The sequence below is a fragment of the Triticum dicoccoides genome, chromosome 7A (genome assembly GCF_002162155.2).
Source record: "Triticum dicoccoides isolate Atlit2015 ecotype Zavitan chromosome 7A, WEW_v2.0, whole genome shotgun sequence".
Taxonomy (NCBI): domain Eukaryota; kingdom Viridiplantae; phylum Streptophyta; class Magnoliopsida; order Poales; family Poaceae; genus Triticum; species Triticum dicoccoides.
This window is the reverse complement of record NC_041392.1, coordinates 100,496,086-100,501,647: the sequence shown is the minus strand read 5'-3', so window position 1 is coordinate 100,501,647 and position 5,562 is coordinate 100,496,086.

The window sequence follows — 5,562 nt, the reverse complement described above, 5'->3', positions numbered from 1 at the left end:
ATTTCTGATAAGTATATGTGAATGACATATTGTTGATCGGAAATAATATAGAATTTTCTAGAAAGCATAACGAATTGTTTAAAAGGAGTTTTTCAAAGAAATACCTCTGTGAAGCTACTTACATATTGAGCATCAAGATCTATAGAGATAGATCAAAACGCTTGATATATTTTCAATGAGTACATACCTTGACAAGATTTTGAAGTAGTTCAAAATAGAACAGTCAAAGAAAAAGTTCTTGCCTGTGTTCCAAGGTGTGAAGTTGAGTAAAGACTCAAAACCCGACCACTGTAGAAAATAGAAAGAGAATCAAAAGTCATTCCCTATGCCTCAGTGATACGTCCATTTGCATCATGCTTTTATGTCGATATTTACTGCATTATGGGCTATTATTACACATTATGTTACAATACTTATGCCTATTCTCTCTTATTTTACAAGGTTTACATGAAGAGGGGGAATGCCGGTAGCTGGAATTTTGGGCTGGAAAAGGAGCAAATATTAGAGACCTATTCTGCACATCTCCAAAAGTCCTGAAACTTCACGGGAGCACGTTTCATAATATATAAAAAATATTGGGAGAAAGAAGTACCAGAGGGGGGCCAACCACCGTCTACGAGGGTGGGGGCGCGCCCTACCCCCTGGGCGCCCCCCTGCCTCGTGGCCCCCTGGTGGCCCTCCTATGCCCATCTTTGGCTATATGGAGTCTTTCATCGAGGAAAAAATCATAAGCTAGCTCACGGGACGAAACTCTGCCTCCACGAGGTGGAACCTTGGCGGAACCAATCTAGGGCTCCGGCGGAGCTGTTCTGCCGGGGAAACTTCCCTCCGAGAGGGGGAAATCATCACCATCGTCATCACCAACGATCCTCTCATCGGGAGGGGGTAAATCTCCATCAACATCTTCACCAGCACCATCTCATCTCAAACCCTAGTTCATCTCTTGTATCCAATATTTGTATCCAAACCTCAGATTGGTACCTGTGGGTCGCTAGTAGTGTTGATTACTCCTTGTGGTTGATGCTAGTTGGTTTACTTGGTGGAAGATCATATGTTCAGATCCATTATGCATACTAATACCCCTCTGATTATGAACATGAATATGCTTTGTGAGTAGTTATGTTTGTTCCTGAGGACATGGGAGAAGTCTTGCTATAAGTAGTCATGTGAATCTGGTATTCGTTTGATATTTTGATGAGATGTATGTTGTCATCCCTCTAGTGGTGTTATGTGAACGTCGACTACATGACACTTCACCATTGTTTGGGCCTAGAGGGAGGCATTGGGAAGTAATAAGTAGATGATGGGTTTCTAGAGTGACAGAAGCTTAAACCCTAGATTATGCGTTGCTTCGTAAGGGGCTGATTTGGATCCATGTGTTTCATGCTATGGTTAGGTTTACCTTAATACTTTTGTTGTAGTTGCGGATGCTTGCAATGGGGGTTAATCATAAGTGTGATGCTTGTCCAAGTAAGGACAGTACCCAAGCACCGGCCCACCCACATATCAAATTATCAAAGTACCGAACGTGAATCATATGAACATGGTGAAAACTAGCTTGATGATAATTCCCATGTGTCCTCGGGAGCACTTTCCTTCATATAAGAGTTTGTCTAGGCTTGTCCTTTGCTACAAAAAGGACTGGACCATCTTGCTGCACCTTATTTACTTTTATTGCTTGCTACTCGTTACAAATTACCTTATCACAAAACTATCTGTTACCGATAATTTCAGTGCTTGCAGAGAATACCTTGCTGAAAACCGCTTATCATTTCCTTATGCTCCTTGTTGGGTTTGACACTCTTACTTATCTAAAAGGCTACGATAGATATCCTACACTTGTGGGTCATCAAGACTCTTTTCTGGCGCCGTTTCCGAGGAGTGAAGCGCCTTTGGTAGGTGGAATTTGGTAAGGAAAAATTTATATAGTGTGCTGAAATTTACTGTCACTTGTTACTATGGAACATAAATCCTTTGAGGGGCTTGTTCGGGGTATCTTCATCCCGACCAGTAGAGAAAAGAGTTGCTCCTCAACCTACTAAACCTACTAAAAATGTTTACTTTTAAATTCCTTCGGGTATGATAGAGAAACTACTAGCTAATCCTTTCACACGTGATGGAACATTACATCCCGATTTGCACTTAAAATATGTGGATGAAGTTTGTGGATTATTTAAGCTTGCAGGTATGACCGAGGATGATATCAAGAAGAAGGTCTTCCCTTTATGTTTGAAGGGAGATTCATTTACATGGCTTAGGCTATGTGATGATATTGGATCATGGAACTACCAACGATTGAAATTGGAATTTCATCAGAAGTTTTATCCTATGCATCTTGTTCATCGTGATCGTAATTACATATATAATTTTTGGCCTCGCGAAGGAGAAAGCATCGCTCAAGCTTGGGGGAGGCTTAAGTCAATGTTATATTCATGCCCTAATCATGAGCTCTCAAAATAAATCATTATTCAAAAAATTTATGCTCGGCTTTCTCTCAGTAATCGCTCCATGCTCGATACTTCTTGTACTGGATCTTTTATGATGAAGACTATTGAATTCAAATGGGATTTATTGGAAAGAATTAAATGCAACTCTGAATATTGGGACCTCGACGAAGGTAAGGAGTCAGGTATAACACCCAAGTTTGATTGTGTTAAATCTTTTATGGACACCAATGCTTTCCGTGAATTTAGCACTAAATATGGACTTGACTCTGAGATAGTAGCTTCTTTCTATGAATCCTTTGCTACTCATGTTGATATCCCTAAGGAGAAGTGGTTTAAATATAAACCTCCCATTGAAGTAAAAGTAGTTGCACCTATTAAAGTTGAAGAAAAGACTATCACTTTAATGATCCTGTTGTTCCTACTGCTTATATTGAGAAACCACCTTTCCCTGTTAGAATAAGGGATCATGCTAAAGCTTCAATTGTGGTCAACAAAAGTAATATTAAGACACCCAAACCCCTGAGCAAATTAAAGTTGAACCTAGTGTTTCTATGGTTAAAGATCTCTTGGCCGATAATATTGATGGGCATGTTATTTACTTCTGCAATGAATCTGCTAGAATTGCTAGACCAGATACTAAAAATAAAATAGACCTGTTGTAGGCATGCCTGTTATTTCTGTTAAAATAGGAGATCATTGCTATCATGGCTTATGTGATATGGGTGCTAGTGCAAATGCAATACTTCATTCCTTATACCAAGAAATTATGCATGATATTGCACCTGTTGAGATAGAAGAGATTGATGTTACAATTAAGCTTGCCAATAGAGATACTATTTCACCAGTTGGGATTGTTAGAGATGTTGAAGTCTTGTGTGGGAAAGTTAAATACCCTACTGATTTTCTTGTTCTTGGTTCCCCACAAGATAACTTTTGTCCCATTATATTTGGTAGACCCTTCTTGAATATTGTTAATGCTAAGATAGACTGCAATAAGGACATTGTTTCTGTTGGTTTAGGGGATATGTCTCATGAGTTTAATTTTGCTAAATTTCGTAGACAACCCCATGATAAAGAATTGACTAGTAAAGATGAAATTATTGGTCTTGCTTCTATTGTAGTGCCTCCTACTAATCCTTTAGAACAATATTTGCTAGACCATGAAAACGATATGTTTATGAATGAAAGAAGGGAAATAGATGAAGTATTCTTTAAACAGGGACCTATTTTGAAACACAACTTGCTTGTTAAAATCCTAGGGGATCCCCCTCCACCTAAGGGTGATCCCGTGTTTGAGCTTAAACCTTTACCTGATACTCTTAAATATGCTTATCTTGATGAGAAAGAGATATATCCTATTATTATTAGTGCTAACCTTTCAGAGCATGAAGAAAAGAAATTATTGAAAAATCTGAAGAAGCACCGTGCTGCTATTGGATATACTCTTGATGATCTGCCAGCACAAAATAAAATTGGAGAAGGATGCTAAACCGGTTATCGATCACCAACGATGGTTAAATCCTAAGATGAAAGAAGTGGTAAGAAAAGAAATACTAAAGCTTCTTGAGGCGGGTATAATTTATCCCGTTGCTGATAGTCAGTGGGTAAGTCTTGTCCATTGTGTCCCTAAGAAGGGAGGTATTACTGTTGTTCCTAATGATAAAGATGAATTAATCCCACAAAGAATTGTTAGAGGTTATAGAATGGTAATTGATTTCCGTAAACTAAATAAAGCTACTAAAAAGGATCATTACCCTTTACCTTTAATTGATCAAATGCTAGAAAGATTATCCAAGCATACATATTTTTGCTTTCTAGATGTTTATTTTGGTTTCTCTCAAATACCTGTGTCAAAAGAGGATTAAGAGAAGACAAATTTTACTTGCCCTTTTGGTGCCTTTGCTTATAGACGTATGCCTTTTGGTTTATGTAATGCACCTACTACCTTTCGAAGATGTATGACTGCTATATTCTCTGACTTTTGTGAAAAGATTGTTGAGGTATTCATGGATAATTTCTCTGTTTATGGGACTTCTTTTGATGATTTCTTAAGCAACCTTGATCGAGTTTTGCAGAGATGTGAAGAAACTAATATTATCTTGTATTGGGAGAAGTGCCACTTTATGGTTAATGAAGGTATTGTCTTGGGGCATAAAATTTCTAAAAGAGGTATTGAAGTTGATAAAGCTAAAGTTGATGCTATTGAAAAGATGCCGTGTCCTAAGGACATTAAATGTATAAGAAGTTTCCTTGGTCATGCCGGTTTTTATAGGAGGTTCATTAAGGACTTCTCTAAAGTTTCTCGGCCTCTGACTAATCTCTTACAAAAAGATGTTCCTTTTGTCTTTGATGATGACTATGTAGAAGCATTTGAAATACTTAAGAAAGTTTTGGTTTCTCCACCTATTGTTCAACCTCCTAATTGGAATTTACCATTTGAAATTATGTGTGATGCTAGTGATTATGCTGTAGGGGCTGTTCTAGGACAAAGAGTTGATAAGAAATTAAATGTTATCCAATATGCTAGTAAAACTCTAGACAGTGCCCAAACAAATTATGCTACTACTGAAAAAGAATTTTTAGCAGTTGTATTTGCTTGTGATAAGTTGTAGGATCGAAAGTATGTCTAGAGGGGGGGTGATTAGACTACTTGACCAAATAAAAATCTAGCCTTTTCCCAATTTTAGTTCTTGGCAGATTTTAGCTATCTTAGCACAAGTCAAGCAATCTCCACACAATTCAAGCAAGCATGCAAAAGAGTATATGAGCAGCGGAAAGTAAAGCATGCAACTTGCAAGAATGTAAAGGGAAGGGTTTGGAGGATTCAAACGCAATTGGAGACATGGATGTTTTTGTCGTGGTTCCGATAGGTGGTGCTATCGTACATCCACGTTGATGGAGACTTCAACCCACGGAGGGTAACAGTTGCGCGAGTCTACGGAGGGCTCCACCCACGAAGGGTCCACGAAGTAGCATCCTTGTCTATTCCATCACAGCCGTCGCCCACGAAGGACTTGCCTCACTAGCGGTAGATCTTCACGAAGTAGGCGATCTCCTTGCCCTTACAAACTCCTTGGTTCAACTCCACAATCTTGTTGGAGGCTCCCAGGTGACA